Genomic DNA, 21,595 nt, shown 5'->3' with positions numbered 1-21,595 from the left:
TTCAAATCAGAATGAGTACAGGATTAGTTCTGCTTCTTCATCACACAGTGGAGCCTACAGCTGTAAGGGCTACATGAACAATGAACATACAACAACAGAGTGGAGTGATCCAGTCAGACTGACAGTATCTGACAGTAAGTGTTATTTTATTGATAAAACTCTAAATCTGCAATCTGACAGTCTGTTTTAACATCATCTCTTTCCAACAGGTAAACAACCTGTCCTCACTGTGTCTCCATCATGGCTGAGTCCTGGAGCCTCAGTAACTCTGAGCTGTGAGGTTGAACATCCACCTGCAGGATGGAGGTTCTACTGGTATAAAGCTGTTCCTGGTCTGTCAAAGAACTCTTGGTCTGACAGCTATGAGCTGCTGCCTGGTAGCACTGATGGGACTGCACAGGATTCCTACATCATTCATGGACAGGCACACACAGCAGCATATGTGTGCAGAGCTGGAAGAGGAGACCCAGAGTATCACTCTGATTACAGTGACCCAAAGTTTGTCTGGTCTGCAGGTCAGTTTGATTCTGTCCTCTCAGTGAGAAGAATTTATTCTGTCACTGTGATTCCTCTGTTTATTGAGAGAATCAGAATGAGCTGGTTGTGTGTCATTTTTTCATCGTGTCATTTTTATGTTCTTACTTTGTTCCTTTGACATGTTTTGTTTTTCAGGTTTTCATCCAGCAGCGTCTCTCACAGTGAATCCTGACAGAGTCCAACACTTCACCTCTGAGTCTGTCTCACTGACCTGTGAGGGAAACTCTACTGAGTGGAGAGTGAGGAAGTTCTCTGATGAAGGACGTCTGTCATGCTGTTCTAACTGGGGAACAATGACTGGATCCACATGTAACATCAACACATCACAGTCTGATACTGGTGTGTACTGGTGTGAGTCTGCATCAGGAGAGTTCAGCAGCACAGTCAACATCACTGTACATGGTATAATACATTCATTTATTAGATTTATATCATCTTAAACATCTTATGTAACTCTAGATCATATATGTTTCACTTTATGCTATGTTAAATAATTGTATGTGAGAAAACAGACAAATGACTTCTTCTTTGTTGTGTAGATTTAATGTAAACATCTTCAGTCTTTATTTGAGTCAGTTTGGATTTTGTTGCATTTTTGTGTCAATTCATCAAGTGTTCATCCTCAAAGTAGAATTCAGTGAGATCTCTTAACAGAAGATGAGTATAGTTTTGTAAATTATTGTTTTAATTGGTATATAATCACCTGTAACAGCTGTGACTTTAGCTGCAGTCTGCTAATTGATCACTAGATGTCACTAAATCCCAACCACAGTCCTTTGATCAAATCAAATTGATGATGTAATTTATAATTTTGTGGTACATTTTTTGCTTAAATGTTTTAAATGATGTACACCAGCTGATCTCTGACTGACGTCCTCTGACTGTCTCACAGATACAGACATTGTCCTGGAGAGTCCTGTCAATAGTGTGACTGAAGGAGACTCTGTTACTCTTGGCTGCAGACTGAGAGGACAAAACAAACTTTCCAATGTGTTTTTCTGTCACAATGACAAATTTGTTCAAAGTGATACCAGAGGGGAGCTGAATATCTCTGCAGTGTCAGAGTCACATGAAGGTTTCTACAGGTGTGAACATTCAGGAAAGAAGTCACCTCAGAGCTGGATGTCAGTGAAAGGTGAGTGAAGATGTTTGATGCTCCTTTTTTGGTATATTACGGTAATGTTGTTTTGATTATTGTCTGTACTAATGACACCAAGTCCAATATAAGTGTATTAATGTATGTTTATTATTTCTAATAGTTGTATCCAGACCTGAAAGCTCCTCATCCTCAGTGCCATTAATTGTTGGACTGCTGTGTGGAATCATATTATTCTTTGTCATTGTGCTCTCACTGTATCACTACAGACAGTCCAAAGGTGAGACCTTTTTCTTCTGATATAGCATTTATTTACTATAAACTTTAAATGTGACACAGAATTTACAAAACCATGTAACAACATGATCATTTTTTGTTAATAACAGGTTCTTCTGCAGAGCAGACAGTGAACCAGGAAGTAAACCAACATCAGATATACTCCTCTCTTCTCCACGGTCAGTGTTTCATCTGGTTCTGAATGTTGTCACAGATATTTATAAGATGTATTGATGCTGCTGCAGCTTTAATACTGTTCAATAACAACATTTAATAAAAACATAAAGACATTTAAATGAGTGTGACAGATGTGAGGTGACTTTAATGTTTCACTGTCCTGTAGGCGACCTTTGTGTCTATGAGACAATCAGAGGAGCTGAAGGCTCTGGAAATGGTACAGTACACGCTTTGATTGACATGGAGCAGGTTAAAGTTATAATAATTATAGAATCACTGTGAAACTCAGTACTCACATTAATGTTATTTCAGGTCAGCCTGAAGAAGATTACTATAATGCTTCATATCTGATTCAGCTCAAAGCTCTGGACAGCAGGAGTGAGTATATAAAAATATGAGATGTTACATTGATACTGAAATACAGAGAGAATCATTATTTTATATATGATTGATGTCATGATAACAGGACAACATGTTGACCCAGAAGAGTCACTGTCTGACTACAGTAATGTGAATCCAAACACAGGTAATATTCTTCATATACAGTCAGAGCTCATGTTCCAAAGACAGTATTTTAAACTGAGACTGTTTGCTCTGATTTTATTTCAGGTCCATGAAGAGACGTTCATCATCAACAAACAAAGAGAAGCACAGATGGCAGCATGAAGTCTATGACTAGCTGTCTGTTTTAAGCTTATAACAGAACATGTGTCAGTGCTGGCCTGCTTTAGATTGTTTCCCATGTTACAAAGAAGAAGTTCTTTTTTGTTCATCTTCATGTTCTCCTGTTTTGAGAGCAGAAACTTCAGCTTATAGTGTTGTCATTTGTCATGTCTCAAGAGAGACTGTTTATTGTGAGTTCATTTCTTTGAGCTGCAGCTTGCTTTAAATGTGAAGACTCATGAGTTAAAAGATTTTCTGTGTGTGATGCTGTCTGACAAAGGTTTGTTTGAGGCTCCTCCTACAGATGGACTCTCTGACGTAAATTTGGATATCATGCAAGAGCACAACCAGACGAGCAGCCCGAGACATTCAATAGGCTCAGAGCAGTCAGAAAGTGGACACTGTCTGCAGCATTTTATACATGCTGAATCTAAATGTCACCAGTAAAGCCACAGCACCACCCACAGGACAAACCAGAGTATTACAAGTAAATAGCATGAAGTCCAACATGGACTTTCATTGTGTCATTGTTCTGTTCTTTCATAAACTTTATTTTGTGGTCTTTGAAATGTTTTGTAAATAAAATGGTTCTTATTAAAATATAATTTCTTCTTTACTTCTCATTGGATTTAAGTGCTGTATTAAACAAAGTTTTACCACAGTTCACACAGATATTCCAACATGACATGCAGACAAAGCAGTGAGGGTAACATATTCTTTTAGTATGTAATATGGAACATTTGTCGATCTTTCCACAAAGGCCTCACAGTAGTGCTACTTACTACATCCTATTCAATCTTTAAGAATTCAGTATACTGTGAAATACTTAGAGATTGATCTGCTGCTGTAGGTTGAATCAGCTCTCTGTGAATCATTTGGTAAACACTTAAATGTAACACATGCTTGTTTTAAAGGAAAAGTTACACAGTTTGGTTTAAATGTATATAGATTGTTTACACAGTGTTTGTGTGATCAAGACAGCTACTTAGGTGGTAGTTCTTTGCATACATGTCCACAAGAGGGCGTCAGACTACAACAAGAACTTTAATGTAGTATAGACAAACAACAATTCAGACTCACACACCTATCAGAATAATCAGTTAACCTGAGCATGTCTTTAGAATGTGGAAGGAAGCCGGAACCCACACACGTACCGAAGTGCTCCACTCAGTTTTTTGGGTTTCCTGGTGTGATCCTGTCTTTGGCTGTCTTTGTGAAGTTACTTTGGTTCTGTCCTGTTTCCTGTTTTATTTTGAAAGTCCAGTCTCCCTTGTATTTGTCCATGTGTTTTACTTCCCCAGTGTTCCGGCCTTTGTGATTGTTTGCCCCGCCATGTGTTTCACCTGTGTCTAGTTCCATAGTCTATTTAAGTCCTGTGTTCCCCTTTGTCTGTGGCAGATTGTCTTGTCACCCTCGCTGTCACCTTCCATGTTCCCCGTGTTTAGTAAGTTTTGAGTTATTAGGGCCCGAGCATGAAACGTGCAAGAGCCCTATTGAAATGCAAGTGTTCTCTTTTTTTCTTCCGCGTGACTCGAGGCAAATTTGACCCCATAAACATGCTCAAAAACCCCCTACAGGGTGTCCGCCATCATGGAATAATTTCGCCATGTTCCAATTTGCACTCCACGCACTTTTGCGAACCCCTCCTAGGGGATTTGCTTGATAGGGCTGAAATTTGGTGCGCTTGCCCTTAAGTTATCAAAAAACGCAGCACTTCGTCATACGGCCTGGCTGTGGCGCATACTTCATCTTATGTCGATGAAAAAATTCAGGCATGCTGAGCCTGTCATTCTGAACAGATTGGTATGCTAATGTGCTGATACCCTCATCACAGCCACAAAAACAAGACCCACTAACAATAAGAAGGACAATAACCGACGGAGAAAAAAATATCTCCATTCCATATGTGTCAGGAGTATCAGAGAAAGTCTGTAGGATCGTCAACAGCCATGACATCCTGGTCCATTTCAAACCGATGACAACACTGAGACACAAACTGGTTCACCCAAAGGATAAAACTCCCAGGGAGAAACACAGCAATGTGATATATGCAGTCCAGTGCAGTGCAAGACTCAGCTGTTCACCTCCACCTCAAAGAGAAAGGACACTCCTTTGAGGACAACAATGTTCACATCCTAGACAGAGAGGAAAGATGGTTTGAAAGAGGGGTCAAGGAAGCATCTATGTTAAGCTGGAAAAACCTTCCCTTAACAGAGGTGGTGGCCTCAGACATCATCTTTCTACCACATACAATGAAGTGATTCCATCCATTCCCAGGAAGTTTGCACATACTCACAGCAAGAACAAAGGGCTGTCAACCAGTCCCCCTCGGTCTCATAGTCGTTAGCCAGTCGTTAGACACACCTGGCCCAGTCAGCCAGATCATCACAGGTAATTATAGAAACATTTAGTGCTATTGTTTGTAAGTTTTACCCAGACCACCCACTGAGGTCTGCAACCACATATAAACCATGTTTCCCCACCAAACAGTTAGAACTGATGAAGCTGCTTGGATGAGCAGCGAAACATCTTCAAGAAAACTCTCCAGTCTTCTAGACGCCTTGCTTCTAGAAGATGAATGTGAATACCTGTGCTGTGTCTCTGTCCGAGGTGCTGAGTGTGGAGCCGGCAGCAGTGCAGGAGCTGTCCGAGGTGCTGACTGTAGTGTCTGCTGCTCGTGGGGAATGCTCAGCCTGTGTCAGATCTTCTCATTTAATTTCAAAAAGAAAGACAAAAAGACCTTTTTTGACCATTTGCTTCCCTGCAGCTCACATTAGCTTCTCTCAAAGCTCCTGTGTAGGTTTATAAGCAAACAGAGGCAGATTCACCACTCAGACTCCAACAACAATAGGAAAAAAGTGCACAGTGCAGCAATGTATTTTGTGAAGTCTAAACCTCCCAAAATCCTGTCAAGAGCAGGACTGTCTCCTAAACACCAAACCAGCAAGCTAGAAAACAGTCGGTTATCGATCTTCCATTCTTTGAGTTAAGATGGAGCTACTAGCCGAGAAACAGCTGCTACCCCTACTGTGACCTGGGGAGAGAGGCTGTGGGACAACAAGGGAGGCGGCGGCTGCGAGTCCCGACCACAAAGTGTGCGAGGTCCCGTCATCGCTGCTTGCAGCTTTAATTTTATTTATCCTTCTGTGTGAAAACAAAAGTCAAACCTCAGACTTATCAATCAGCAGTGGTGTTAAATGTAACACTTCCCTGTCTTGTTAGCTGTTTCTAATTCATATGATGTGATAATAACGACTAACCTCATCTCGATTCTCACTCTGTAGGTGATGTGTCCGTCTATGAAACAATCAAAGAGCCTGAAAACACAGAACATGGTACAGTATACAGCGAGATGTTTTGAGTCCAGACAAGTTACAGTTACAAATACTACAATGATATGTTTAAGGTCACAGTAACATGTTGACATTCTAAAGTGTAACTATATGTTTCAGGTGAATCCAGTGACGTCACATATTCTTTGATTGAACTTAAAAATGCGACTAAGAAAGGTGAGCACCACATACAGCAGCTGGAAAAGCTAACAGCACGTAGGTGCTTTTAAATGCCAGTAATACCTGAAGAAAGCTCATTCATCTGGGTCTTTTAACAGGGAAGAAGCAGAAATCAGTGGAGAGCTGTGTTTACTCAGACGAGATCTGCAGGTACACGGCGTTACAACAACTGTTAATAAAGTATATTTGTGTTTTTATTCTCTCTGCTGTGAAGTCACTGTTTAGTACTGGCACATGTTTATATTCACTGGACAACCAGCCCCTGCTGCTGCAGCTGATGGAGCTGTTTATGCTGAAGTCAGACGAAGGACAGGTCTTTGTGCAGCAACAACACAACATGCATGTTTAGATTTGTCAGTGTAACAATTCACAGATTGTTGACCCTGCATCTCTGTCTTCATTTCTTATCCAGATCAATGAAGAGTTCAGGATCAATGAAACCAGCAGGATGGATGACAAAAATGCTCCTAATTTAATATCACATCATGAACAAAATACAGATTTTAACACACATTTATTCTCCTGTTTATAATGTGAATATTCCCATTGTAAGGTGATACACGTTACAAAACACAGCAGTTTGTGGTAGTTCATCTTCATACAGGTATATGTGTAATTATAGTCATTTGTTGTGTTTCTATGTATGATATTACGTTAATGTTTAATTGTTGATAAACTCTGAAGCTGCAAGCTTACAACAGACCAGACATTGTACAAAAGAATGTGACGAAACCTAAGATTTTATAAAGAGAAACCCTTGCAGAAGTGCCTTGAACCTGTGGCTTTCCCTGCTGGTCTGCAGGGGTGACTGCACTGGTTCCAAAAAGAGGTCAGAGAGAGTATGACTTATGATGTTAATACTTTCTATTAAAAGAATTCACTTAATAAATGTTTGAACATAATAACATAATCTATACTGTTGATATGACGAGAGACAAGAAAACTTTGTGTGCCCTAATTATTATTTATCCACTTCAAATGTAATTTTTTATAACAATTTCATGCAGTGAAACTGAAAATTTCATGTATTTTATTGTGTCAGCCTGAAATTATTAAACCATGTAGTGTAGTCGAAAGAGACTGTGCATGGCGATTCGAATCCCAAACGATCCACGAACCAATAACACACACCGCAATTCATTTTATTCACCACTAGATGTCCTCCTCGAGCACTGTGTCATTGAAGCCTCAAGTAATGAACCTTTTTCTTGAATCATGTGTCGAAGCTTCAACAAAGCCTCGAAAAACCATCACTAATCATGGGTCTCTCCTCAAAAATCACAGGTGTATTCGGAAATAGGTGTTTTTTCCTATTTTGTTTTACCAGTCTCCAAAGTGCAGTATAAAGTGATGGAAAAACAATAACAGAATAATGATAATAATACTTAAAGTTGTAATTTGAGTTCTTCAATAACTCACAAAATAATGACAAGCTCATTTACCTCCAGGAGCTGTTACGTGCCTTGTAACCATCGTCAGAGTCTCCCAGAGGAGCCACAGCACCCTCTGTTAACCCTCTTGCCCCTCCCACTGGGCTGGAGTATTTTGACTTCATACTTCTTTTACACAGGTAAGTATTTTATACCTCCCAAACACACATAGAAACCATTCAAACAATATTTCTGTTCACATTTTCCCACAAAAAATTCCCACATTTACTCAGTTTAAACATTATTTTTAACAAACAGAAGTCAGCTGACTAGAAGCGCGCGACTGATATTTAAAGGGTAGAGAAACGCCGGCACGCTTTACCTGCCCACTTCCTCGTCAGGACGTCACAGCGTGACACCGCGTCGCACCCGTGAGCGGTGCGCAGTGTAAGTATATGTGTATGGAGTTATGAGTAAAGCCACCAAGTGTGCACCCTTGATTGACCGGATATTACGGTGAATTCTGGTGAAGTTTTAGAGAAGGATAATATGTAGACGGAGCATGAGTGAGTAATTAACTGCTGTTCTAAAAACAGTGGCACACTGCTGCGGTGTTGACAGACAGCAGGCTTATCTGTGCCATCTGTGCACTAGACTCCTTGGTGAGACTCTGCAGTTAGCTTGTTATCTAGCCAGCAATGTATAGATGATGTATCCCAGAAACATTCACCCCATCACAGCGAATCTTTTATTGGCAGCTACTGTGCAGGCGTACTGTGCAATAAAGTATTCTAAACATGAACAGTATAGAGATCTGTTACAGTGTGTGTTGTATTTACACATATTGTCCTCTGATGGTGTTACTCTTGTTGCTGTGAAACAAACATTTGATTCCACCTTTCAGTCATTTCCTGAGTCTGAGGTCACAGCCACAAATAAACCAGAATTCTGCCACAAAGTGAGCACATGTATAGATTCTACACTGGTTAAATGATGCAGGAAATATAACCATGTGAAACTGCTGTGGGCAGAGCTGCTGTCTAAAGGTGGAGGGGCACAAAGGAAGGAAGAGTCTATAATCAGAAGCTGATGTAGGTGAGACTCTCTGATCACACCTTTTAAGGAAACGTCACTTCTGCCTTCAGCATTATAATTATGAATGCTTTTTATTTATTGTACTGCAAAGTTTTATTGTACAACAAGATGTAATATGCTTCAATTCAACAGTCTGATGTTTTATGCATGTGCAGTAATTAAAGTACAATAACATTTATAGGAACCAGACTAAACCTTGGCAGAGAAACATGTTCATATGTGTGAAGAGGACAGGAAATGTAACCGTGTGAACCATGTGCTGTGGTCAGAGCTGCTGTCTAAAGTTGGGGCAAAGGAAGGAAGAGTCTATACTCTGCATTCTGATCACACCTTTTAATGAAACGTCACTTCTGCCTTCAGCATTATAATTATGAATAGATAGAACACTTTGTTCAGTTGTGCTGGATGTGAGGATGGGGCACACTTTGCTCTGTGTGCTGGACTTATTCTGTAAGTACATTTCTGACCTGTTGTTTCTGAAGAGTGTTTCTGAGCAGACTGGTGTCTTTATGAACGTCGGCTGCTGATATGTCTCTGTTTTACACTGAAGTCCTGCTGGATTTGGCTCCACACATCTACATTGTGTATATATAGTGTTTTAATGTTGTGATTGATCACTTTCTTTTGGTTTGATGATGTCTGATGAGGTTTTAATCTTTATTTCAGTGTTCAGCACACTCCTCTACGGACACACTGAAGGTGACAAATTATACTTTGTCTTTATTTTTCTCTTCATTTGTATATTACACAAAGTATTTATCTCCTGTTTATCAACTTCTCAGTGTTTTATATTATATTGTGTATTAGATTGATGATTAATTTGATCATTAATTATACTGTGAATGTGATTAAATTACAGGGACAGATGTGTTTATCATTAAGGAGAACCAACAAGTTTGTTGTTTTTAAAAAGATGATGCAATTTAACTCGTTCCACGGCACCATACTTGCCTGCTAATCGAGCTCCTAGCATGCTAGTCTTCCTTAATAATTAATTTATGTTCTCTATTTGATTAAATACTTTTACTAAACAGATCCTGCATAATAAACGCAGCCTGACCTCAAAGTGAGTGCACAGTTTATTTAAAGGAGCACACGTTCTCTTGATACCAAATGACAGCTGTGTTTTCTGTTCAATAGTTAAGATGCCACAAAAAGTGGAAGCAAAGTCCTAAAAGCATACGACTCCTTTAAATAAGCTAAATCAAACATTTGAATTTCTCTCGTCATGAGTGATTCGAACTTTGAGCCACGAAAGTGATTTTACAGCTTTAGTCTCTCTTGGTGTGAACACAGGGTTAAATGATATTTGGTTCTTTCACACAGCCTGTTTAAAGCTGGAGGTCTGCAGGCAGAACCTCAGGATATTGTTGTAGTCACTGTGAATAATAAATGATAGATCTGTGAGACAGGACACTGAAGTAGACACACTGTGACACTACATCACACTTCTAATTCTGTCTGCATGCTCTCTGAAACCACACGCTGGTGGCAACATCACAGTTTAGTTTGTTCATTCTAAACAAGACAACAGTCACAGAATGTGTACAAGAGTTTGATCCTTCAGTGTTTAAATATATATTTTGTAATATAACCTCCAACAGAGACTCAACATCCACAAACATGTGGTTGATGTCAAGGACACTTTATCTATAGTTATATTCAGTCTGTGTGTTTGACCCTAGATTCATCCTGATGATGCAAATACAGTTTAAATGTTTCATAGCTTTATTTTTGTTTTTTTTGTTTGTTTTGTAACATTAGTTATTTTAAGATGTAGCATATCCCACCGAAAGATGGTCTCACACTTGAACTGATGATCTCAGGGTTTAATGAAAATCCCAAAACCAACGTAAGAGCTGGTTACAAACACAAAAGAACAATATATGTTAGCTACTTTCCTCACAGTCTTACTGCATATACATAGCTTAACCACAGCTCATATTTAGCGAATGCTAACTTAACTAAACAATCAGTATGAAAGTTAATAAAGTTCAAATTTAACTTAAGACACAGACAATACCAACAAATACGAACCTTGTGCCTCTTCGGAGGGTTGCTAATACATGAACCATTCCGTTTTAATACTCTGTCTTTACCGTTTGTTGCCGTCACTGTTTAGTTATTAGCGGAACTCCGCGATTGCAGTGAAAACCCCTTCAAAATAAAAGCGCTCGTATTTAAAATAAAATATAAGACAATATAAGCTAAAACCAAGATGCAAACATGCTGTAAAGATAACAGAATAAAAATTAACAGGGCTATCTTCGTAAGAAGGCAAAATATAAATGGGGTTATTTACATAAGATGTACCACAGCACAACATGCATTCACACAATTATCATAGAGTTTAGTACTAAAACAAATAACATGTTTGTGTTTAATCTCTTTTGTATTCTAACTGGGTGTTTTTGATTTGAACAGGTTCCATGAAGGCCTCTGTGATCCTGGAACACAGCTGGACTGAGATATTCTCTGGTCAGATAATCACCCTCAGATGTGACATTCAGGGAGCTGAAGGAACTCAGTGGACGTATGAATGGAGACGAGACAAGTCAAACCTTTATTCAACAGACAGTAAATATAGGTCCAACAGAGTTCATGGGTCTGACAGTGGAGAATACAGCTGTCGGGGTAGACACAACAAGTTAACAACAGAGTGGAGTGAAGCCCTCAGATTGACTGTATCAGGTAAGCTGATCATCTTTAATCCATATAAAAGTGCTGAATTAGGTCAAATCTAACCAACAATTTAAGTGCTACTAAATACACACTAAGTATTGTGCTGCATGTCTTCCTGTTTTCACAACAGTGTCTGAAAAGAATGAAGTGCAAAGATTTTTCTGCAGTAATTCATACTCTAACCATTTACTATTTACTGTTTGACTGTTTTTTCTTCCTCACTGCAGATAGACCTCGGGCCTCACTGAGAGCAGACAACACAGTCATACCAGCAGGGGGCAGCGTAACACTGACCTGCTCTGTGGACGTCTCTTCAGGGTGGAAGTACTACTGGAACAGACGTACCTCAGTGTATTCTAGAGTTCAACCAATAAATGATCAATCAGACACTGTCAGTGTTTCAGAAGGAGGAATCTATCAGTGCTATGGAAGAAGAGGAGGAAGAGGAGGAGACCCAGAGTTCTACACATATGACAGCAGTGAAGTCACTATTAAGGAAACTGGTGAGTTTAATAATTAGTTCTGAAATGAAACAACATGAACTTTTCAAATGTTTCATCTGTTTGTCAGTAATGAAGAAAAGAGACATTTTGTTACCAACAGAAACAAAAAACATTGATTACATGTCAGAAGCTCCTCCTGCTCTGATGATGCTGAAAAATCAGAACTTTACTTTCTTCATTTTTAGACAGGACTGATCCAAATTGCACCTCAGTTATATTAATGTTGCTTGTTACTGTGTTAATACTTCCTCTTCCTCAGCACCACTGAGCTCCATGTTTTAAATCAGAGGCTTTTGTGGCATTTCTTCCCCTTAAAGTTGTTTTTTGTGGAGTAAACCTGTCTGTCTCTCTTCAGAAGTGGACAGAGGAATATTAACAATGTTGAGCTGTTGGACTAATGAAAAACAATCACTGGAATTTATTGAATGAAATAAAATGATGTCAGCATAAAATGTAATCAGAGTAAATACTGGGACACCAAACCACAGCACTTTGTTACAGAGTTCATCTGTTAAAAAGATCAATATGATAAGAAATATTTAAGGTTATCACACTGTCTGCTGACTGACTGGATGTTTCTATGTGAACAGTTCCCAGTGTCACTCTGCAGCACAGCTGGCCTCAGACATTCATTGATGAGACGATCACCCTCAGATGTGACATTCAGGGAGTTGAAGGACGTCAGTGGACGTATGAATGGACACATGAGAGGTCCAACATTCCTTCAACATCCAATGAATACAGAATCAACAGAGCTTCCTCTGCTGACAGAGGAGAATACAGATGTCGGGGCAGGAAAGAGAATTTATACACATTGTGGAGTAATGCCTTCACATTGTCTGTATCAGGTAAGTTTGATTAGTTCAGTTTTGATTTATGATGGAGACACAGTCTGTTTTAACATCATCTCTTTCCAACAGGTAAACCCCGACCTGTCCTCACTGTGTCTCCATCATGGCTGAGTCCTGGAGCCTCAGTAACTCTGAGCTGTGAGGTTGAACATCCACCTGCAGGATGGAGGTTCTACTGGTATAAAGCTGTTCCTGGTCTGTCAGAGAACTCTTGGTCTTACAGCTATGAGCTGCTGCCTGGTAGCACTGATGGGACTGCACAGGATTCCTACATCATTCATGGACAGACACACACAGCAGCATATGTGTGCAGAGCTGGAAGAGGAGACCCAGAGTATCACTCTGATTACAGTGACCCAAAGTTTGTCTGGTCTGCAGGTCAGTTTGATTCTGTCCTCTCAGTAAGAAGAATTTATTCTGTCACTGTGATTCCTCTGTTTATTGAGAGAATCAGAATGAGCTGGTTGTGTGTCATTTTTTCATCGTGTCATTTTTGTGTTCTTACTTTGTTCCTTTGACATGTTTTGTTTTTCAGGTTTTCATCCAGCAGCGTCTCTCACAGTGAATCCTGACAGAGTCCAACACTTCACCTCTGAGTCTGTCTCACTGACCTGTGAGGGAAACTCTACTGAGTGGAGAGTGAGGAAGTTCTCTGATGAAGGACGTCTGTCATCCTGTTCTAACTGGAGAACAATGACTGGATCCACATGTAACATCTACACACCACAGTCTGATACTGGTGTGTACTGGTGTGAGTCTGCATCAGGAGAGTTCAGCAACACAGTCAACTTTACTGTTCATGGTAGGTGATTTCTTACTATACACTAACCTCCACCTCACTGACTGATCTCTGACTGACGTCCTCTGACTGTCTCACAGATACAGACATTGTCCTGGAGAGTCCTGTCAATAGTGTGACTGAAGGAGACTCTGTTATTCTTGGCTGCAGACTGAGAGGGCAAAACAAACTTTCCAATGTGTTTTTCTATCACAATGACAAACTTGTTCAAAATGATACCAGAGGGGAGCTGAATATCTCTGCAGTGTCAGAGTCACATGAAGGTTTCTACAGGTGTGAACATTCAGGAAAGAAGTCACCTCAGAGCTGGATGTCAGTGAAAGGTGAGTAAAGATGTTTGATGCTCCTTTTTTGGTATATTACGGTAATGTTGTTTTGATTATTGTCTGTACTAATGACACCAAGTCCAATATAAGTGTATAAATGTATGTTTATTATTTCTAATAGTTGTATCCAGACCTGAAAGCTCCTCATCCTCAGTGCCATTAATTGTTGGACTGCTGTGTGGAATCATATTATTCTTTGTCATTGTGCTCTTACTGTATCACTACAGACAGTCCAAAGGTGAGACCTTTTCCTTCTGATGCATCATTTATTTACTATAAACTTTAAATGTGACACAGAATGACAGCAGAATATTTTTACATTATAAAACCATGTAACAACAAATGTCTTTTTTCACAGATTCCTGCTTTATCAGGTTAGTGCAGCACTCATCTCTAAACTTTTCTTCAACATGCATCAGTGCTTTCATGTTTCTGTATTAAATGTACTGTATGTGTTATTTTACAGGCTGTTCCAGTCAGAGAGCAGCAGTCAGGGCTCCAACAGAAATCAGGAAGTCAGTACGAATGAACACTGCTCTCCTCTCAGTGGTCAGCACGTATTAAATACTAATGTGGACTTTTGTTTAACTTTTCTTCATTCAGCTCACATTAAGGTTTAAAATCAAACTCTAAATATAGATGTGTGTATGTTACAGAAGCAAGTGGACCCCAAGATGTCACATACTCTGTAATTGAGCTGAAAAAGTTTGGAAAGAAGAGTGAGTACTCCAAATACATGCAGTGTAGAAAATGAGATGATATTTAAGAAAAGATTTATTTTTTTTATTGTCAAGTATTGTCTTAACAGAGAGGACACATGAGGAAGAGGAGGGGTGTGTTTACTCTGAAGTGAAGACAGCAGGTACAGTCGCCTACGACAGTCATGTTTGTGTTGAAATGTGTCATCATAGCACCACACTGCAGGTAATTATTGGGTCAGCATGCTGTTAGTTACATCATATCACCAGTCGATGGCAGCAGAGAGTCAAATCTTCCACATGGTCTGTGTGAGGTTCAGGTGTTCCTAAAAGTTTGAGATGGAATAATCCCGTGCTGCAGACAGACAGATGTAACATGAAGCTGAACTGTTCATGTTCTCACACATTACGTGTGCTCCACCATCAGCTCCTGCTGCAGATAATCTGCTGTATTCTCAGATCATCTACCACAAGAAAGGAAAGGCCAAGAATAACACAGGTACAGTAAAGTCTGCATTCAGCTGCCTTTGTTGTTATTGTGCAGTATTTACATGTATGCATCCACAGTTTACGTCATGTTTAAAGACTTAAAGCCGTGACACACAGTCAGTCTCTGTATAAATGGACACTGCTGGTTAAGAACAACATCATGCTGAATGATCAGATTACAGTTGTAAATGAATCAGGCCTCCATTCACAGGAACATCAGCTCCTGCTGATGCAGCAGTTTATTCTGAAATCAGAGCAGGAGCAGCTCTCGGAGCTCATGCTGCCATGTAGGATTCATACTGTGAGTGATTTACTCTCCACAAAGTGCCACATGATGGATGACTGTGATAAACCATGTTCTGTCTTTGTGCCTCTCTACAGGGCTGTGCAGAGACAAACAGAACCAAACAGAAGCTGTTTGGTTTTGGGAATCTGTCAATCTGAACCTTGTACATTTATTTGATGTTGATATATTTCATGCTCTGAATACTGTGCTAAAAACACACGCCTCTTCTACTGTTCATGTACTGCATCATTATTATTATTTACATCTGTTATCTTTTGTATTAAGCTCTGAATGTATCCTCATGTATCAGCACAGCTTTTTTAGCAGTGACACCAGCAGTTATTGCATATATCTAATAATCCATGGTCTATTTTCAAGGATCACATTTTATCAGCTGTTCTCACTGAAAACAGATTATGAGAGTTTAAAATATGTTTTTGTTGAAATTTGGTCAGATTTACAATAAAGTTCATGTCTCCAGTGTTTCTGGTGTAATTGTATTTTTAATATGTTTCTGTGGGGTTTGTGTACATGTATGTGAAAGTGTTGGTCTGTTGTCTGTACTGGAGGAACAGGTCTTGGTGATTGTGCAGCAGTAACACAGCATGCATGTTTGGATTTGTCAGTGTAACAGTTGGTTTTTACATTTTATTTCATTCTTCACCCTGCATCAGCTCTGATTCTCATATCATTGGTAGTTCTGTGGTGGACTGTGGCTCCCCCTGCTGGCCTGCTTGGGTGACAAACTCTGTACTAAATTTATTGCTTCCATGTCTAAAAGCCAGTGGGTGACATCAGCCCTGCTGTTGTCTGTGGTCATTGTCGCCTTTTCTGCTGTTGTATGTGGGGGTCTTTCACACGGTGTAAAACTAAATGTGTGGAAAATGTGCAAGATGGTTGATACCTGTGGTCTCTGATATCATGGTTACTTTGTATATGCAGACTGTGTACAGGAAGTGTTCATGCTCTGTGATCAAAACCTTTGCAGTGGTGTGAGTTTTGATCAGCAGAATCCCCCTTACAGCTCATTGTTTGTCTTTATATGGATATATTACTATGCTGGACCATGTCGTAGTGCTCTGAGCCACAGCTGCAGTGTGAGAAAGGATGCAGACGTTGGTCAAACTGTCAGCATGACGTAACCAACATCTGACCTCACAGGTGTGAATGAGCAAGAACTAATTTTGTTGTTCTTAGCTGTGTGAACATTCAGGAAAGAAGTCACCTCAGAGGTGGATTTTAGGTAAGGATGAGTCTGTTTTCTGAATACTTTAATATAGTTCGCTGTTTTTAACATCATCTCTTTCCAACAGTTAAACCCTGACCTGTTCTCACTGTGTCTCCATCATGACTGTGTCCTGGAGCCTCAGGAACTCTGAGCTGTGAAGTTGAACATCCACTGGCAGGATCCGGTTCTCCCTGCCTGGGCCACTTCCCCAGCTCCGGCCAAGGCGCCAGCTCCAGCTCCCTCCCTGGAACTGATACCCTCTGAGCCTGAGGGATTTTCTATTGAGTCATTAGAGTGTTTTTACTTTGGTACTGTGGTGGCGCTAACTGTGACTTTGGGAATAGCCAGTTTGGACTGTGGCGGGCCTTTAGCCCTGCCTTCCTGTTCTGACCCTGGAGAATCCCCAGGGTTTTTGGGTTTTTCTTGGTTTAGTTTTGAGATTTGCAAGTTGAATCCTGCCTGTGCTTGAGTCCCTTTTCCTCAGTACCTGACAGTTACTGTCTCTAAACAATCAAGGTCAAAGTTCACAGAGCTCTGAGTGTTTTAAAGTTTGAATAAAGTTGGACTAGGTTTTTTGGTGCTTTATGTTAACTGATAACTGCTGTTCTAAAAACATACTGCTGCGTTGTAGACAGATAGCAGGCTTAACTGTGCCATCTGGGCACTAAAGACCAACCACATCATGTTTTCTTGTGTGTAAATTACTGAACAGAGGAAGAATAGCACTTAGAACACAAGTGTCACAGGCCTGACAGCAGCAGCTAGAAGAAACATTGATGTCTGATGTCTTCATATTTCTTAGTGTTTAGTCATGTTACCTTGGTAGACACTGCAGTTAGCTTGTTCTCTATAGATTCTACTCTCAGGTTAAATGATGCCTTTTATTTATTGTACGGCAAAGTTTTATTGCTCTAAACTTAAGATGTGGACAAGAGAAACATGTTCATATGTGTGCAGAGGACAGGAAATATAACCATGTGAAACTGCTGTGGTCAGAGCTGCTGTCTAAAGTTGGGACAAAGGAAGGAAGAGTCTATACTCTGCATTCTGATCACACCTTCTAAAGAAACGTCACTTCTGCCTTCAGCATTATAATTATGAATAGATAGAACACTTTGTTCAGTTGTGCTGGATGTGAGGATGGGGCACACTTTGCTCTGTGTGCTGGACTTATTCTGTAAGTACATTTCTGACTTGTTGTTTCTGAAGAGTGTTTCTGAGCAGACTGGCGTCTTTATGAACGTCGGCTGCTGATATGTCTCTGTTTTACACTGAAGTCCTGCTGGATTTGGCTCCACACATCTACATTGTGTATATATAGTGTTTTAATGTTGTGATTGATCACTTTCTTTTGGTTTGATGATGTCTGATGAGGTTTTAATCTTTATTTCAGTGTTCAGCACACTCCTCTACGGACACACTGAAGGTGACAAATTATACTTTGTCTTTATTTTTCTCTTCATTTGTATATTACACAAAGTATTTATCTCTTGTTTATCAACTTCTCAGTGTTTTATATTATATTGTGTATTAGATTGATAATCACTTTGATCATTAATTATACTGTGAATGTGATTAGATTACAGGGACAGATGTGTTTATCATTAAGGAGAACAAACAAGTTTGTTGTTTTTACAAAGATGATGCAATTTATCTCGTTCCACGGCACCATACTTGCCTGCTAATCGAGCTCCTAGCATGCTAGTCTTCCTTAATTATTAACTATTGAACAGAAAACACAGCTGTCATTTGGTATCAAGAGAACGTGTGCTCCTTTAAACAAACTGTGCACTCACTTTGAGGTCAGGCTGCGTTTATTATGCAGGATATGTTTAGTAAAAGTATTTAATCAAATAACTGCACATTTTCTCAATAGAGAACAGAAATTTTAACATGCCACAAAAAGTGGAAGCAAAGTCCTAAAAGCATACGACTCCTTTAAATAAGCTAAATCAAACATTTGAATTTCTCTCGTCATGAGTGATTCGAACTTTGAGCCACGAAAGTGATTTTACAGCTTTAGTCTCTCTTGGTGTGAACACAGGGTTAAATGATATTTGGTTCTTTCACACAGCCTGTTTAAAGCTGGAGGTCTGCAGGCAGAACCTCAGGATATTGTTGTAGTCACTGTGAATAATAAATGATAGAGCTGTGAGACAGGACACTGAAGTAGACACACTGTGACACTACATCACACTTCTAATTCTGTCTGCATGCTCTCTGAAACCACACGCTGGTGGCAGCATCACAGTTTAGTTTGTTCATTCTAAACAAGACAACAGTCACAGAATGTGTACAAGAGTTTGATCCTTCAGTGTTTAAATATATATTTTGTAATATAACCTCCAACAGAGACTCAACATCCACAAACATGTGGTTGATGTCAAGGACACTTTATCTATAGTTATATTCAGTCTGTGTTTGACCCTAGATTCAGCCTGATGATGCAAATACAATTTAAAAATTTCATAGCTTTGTTATTGTTTTTTTGTTTGTTTTGTAACATTAGTTATTTTAAGATGTACCACAGCACAACATGCATTCACATAATCATCATAGAGTTTAGTACTAAAACAAATAACATGTTTGTGTTTAATCTCTTTTGTATTCTAACTGGGTGTTTTTGATTTGAACAGGTTCCATGAAGGCCTCTCTGATCCTGGAACACAGCTGGACTGAGATATTCTATTATGAGACGGTCACCCTCAGATGTGACATTCAGGGAGCTGAAGGAACTCAGTGGACGTATCAATGGAGACGAAATAAGTCACACCTTTATTCAATATACAGTAAATCCATCAGAGTTCATGGGTCTGACAGTGAAGAATACAGCTGTCGTGGTAGACACAACAAGTTAACAACAGAGTGGAGTGAAGCCCTCAGATGGACTGTATCAGGTAAGCTGATCATCTTTAATCCATATAAAAGTGCTTAATTAGGTCAAATCTAACCAACAATTTAAGTGCTACTAAATACACAATAAGTATTGTGCTGCATGTCTTCCTGTTTTCACAACAGTGTCTGAAAAGAATGAAGGGCAAAGATTTTTCTGCAGTAATTCATACTCTAACCATTTACTATTTACTGTTTGACTGTTTTTTACTGACTGTTTCATTTTTTCTTCCTCACTGCAGATAAACCTCAGGCCTCACTGAGAGCAGACAAGACAGTCATACCAGCAGGGGGCAGCGTAACACTGACCTGCTCTGTGGACGTCTCTACAGGGTGGAAGTACTACTGGAACAGACGTACCTCAGTGTATTCTAGAGGTCAACCAATAAATGATCAATCAGATACTGTCAGTGTTTCAGAAGGAGGAATCTATCAGTGCTATGGAAGAAGAGGAGACCCAGAGTTCTACACATATTACAGCAGTGAAGTCACCATTAAGGAAACTGGTGAGTTTAATAATTAGTTCTGAAATGAAACAACATGAACTTTTCAAATGTTTCATGTGTTTGTCAGTAATGAAGAAAAGAGACATTTTGTTACCAACAGAAACAAAAAACATTGATTACATGTCAAAAGCTCCTCCTGCTCTGATGATGCTGAAAAATCAGAACTTTACTTTCTTCATTTTTAGACAGGACTGATCCAAATTGCACCTCAGTTATATTAATGTTGCTTGTTACTGTGTTAATACTTCCTCTTCCTCAGCACCACTGAGCTCCATGTTTTAAATCAGAGGCTTTTGTTGCATTTCTTCCCCTTAAAGTTGGTTTTTGTGGAGTAAACCTGTCTGTCTCTCTTCAGAAGTGGACAGAGGAATATTAACAATGTTGAGCTGTTGGACTAATGAAAAACAATCACTGGAATTTATTGAATGAAATACAAAGATGGCAGCATAAAATGTAATCAGAGTAAATACTGGGACACCAAACCACAGCACTTTGTTACAGAGCTCAGCTGTTAAAAAGATCAATATGATAAGAAATATTTAAGGTTATCACACTGTCTGCTGACTGACTGGATGTTTCTATGTGAACAGTTCCCAGAGTCACTCTGCAGCACAGCTGGCCTCAGATATTCATTGATGAGACGATCACCCTCAGATGTGACATTCAGGGAGTTGAAGGACGTCAGTGAACATATGAATGGACACATGAGAGGTCCAACATTCCTTCAACATCCAATGAATACAGAATCAACAGGGCTTCCTCTGCTGACAGAGGAGAATACAGATGTCGGGGCAGGAAAGAGAATTTCTACACATTGTGGAGTAATGCCTTCACATTGTCTGTGTCAGGTAAGTTTGATTAGTTCAGTTTTGTTTTATGATGGAGACACAGTCTGTTTTAACATCATCTCTTTCCAACAGGTAAACCCCGACCTGTCCTCACTGTGTCTCCATCATGGCTGAGTCCTGGAGCCTCAGTAACTCTGAGCTGTGAGGTTGAACATCCACCTGCAGGATGGAGGTTCTACTGGTATAAAGCTGTTCCTGGTCTGTCAAAGAACTCTTGGTCTTACAGCTATGAGCTGCTGCCTGGTAGCACTGATGGGACTGCACAGGATTCCTACATCATTCATGGACAGACACACACAGCAGCATATGTGTGCAGAGCTGGAAGAGGAGACCCAGAGTATCACTCTGATTACAGTGACCCAAAGTTTGTCTGGTCTGCAGGTCAGTTTGATTCTGTCCTCTCAGTAAGAAGAATTTATTCTGTCACTGTGATTCCTCTGTTTATTGAGAGAATCAGAATGAGTTGGTTGTGTGTCATTTTTTCATCGTGTCATTTTTGTGTTCTTACTTTGTTCCTTTGACATGTTTTGTTTTTCAGGTTTTCATCCAGCAGCGTCTCTCACAGTGAATCCTGACAGAGTCCAACACTTCACCTCTGAGTCTGTCTCACTGACCTGTGAGGGAAACTCTGCTGAGTGGAGAGTGAGGAAGTTCTCTGATGAAGGACGTCTGTCATCCTGTTCTAACTGGGGAACAATGACTGGATCCACATGTAACATCAACACATCACAGTCTGATACTGGTGTGTACTGGTGTGAGTC

General features: G+C 39.8%; 5 long non-coding RNA genes across 5 annotated transcripts; all 5 read left to right on the top strand.

Moving 5' to 3' along the window:
* The first annotated feature begins 2,034 nt into the window (after positions 1–2,034).
* On the top strand, positions 2,035–2,817 carry LOC114435779 (uncharacterized). Its single transcript, XR_003670612.1, has 5 exons — positions 2,035–2,088; positions 2,253–2,303; positions 2,399–2,464; positions 2,553–2,612; positions 2,696–2,817. It is a non-coding gene; the product is annotated as an uncharacterized LOC114435779 (long non-coding RNA).
* A 3,177-nt stretch (positions 2,818–5,994) lies between these two features.
* LOC114435818 (uncharacterized) lies at positions 5,995–6,403 on the top strand. The gene is made up of 3 exons (XR_003670654.1): positions 5,995–6,084; positions 6,202–6,258; positions 6,360–6,403. It is a non-coding gene; the product is annotated as an uncharacterized LOC114435818 (long non-coding RNA).
* A 107-nt stretch (positions 6,404–6,510) lies between these two features.
* On the top strand, positions 6,511–6,772 carry LOC114435802 (uncharacterized). Its single transcript, XR_003670638.1, has 2 exons — positions 6,511–6,574; positions 6,674–6,772. It is a non-coding gene; the product is annotated as an uncharacterized LOC114435802 (long non-coding RNA).
* Positions 6,773–14,078: 7,306 nt separating this feature from the next.
* On the top strand, positions 14,079–14,436 carry LOC114435816 (uncharacterized). The gene is made up of 3 exons (XR_003670652.1): positions 14,079–14,125; positions 14,246–14,261; positions 14,354–14,436. It is a non-coding gene; the product is annotated as an uncharacterized LOC114435816 (long non-coding RNA).
* Positions 14,437–14,698: 262 nt separating this feature from the next.
* Positions 14,699–15,567, top strand: LOC114435806 (uncharacterized). The gene is made up of 4 exons (XR_003670642.1): positions 14,699–14,749; positions 15,013–15,084; positions 15,286–15,375; positions 15,456–15,567. It is a non-coding gene; the product is annotated as an uncharacterized LOC114435806 (long non-coding RNA).
* The last annotated feature ends 6,028 nt before the right edge of the window (positions 15,568–21,595 follow it).

This window comes from Parambassis ranga, chromosome 5, assembly GCF_900634625.1.
Source record: "Parambassis ranga chromosome 5, fParRan2.1, whole genome shotgun sequence".
In the NCBI taxonomy this organism is placed as follows: domain Eukaryota; kingdom Metazoa; phylum Chordata; class Actinopteri; family Ambassidae; genus Parambassis; species Parambassis ranga.
The sequence above is the reverse complement of the archived record's forward strand: the minus strand, read 5'-3'. Positions and strand labels throughout refer to the sequence as shown.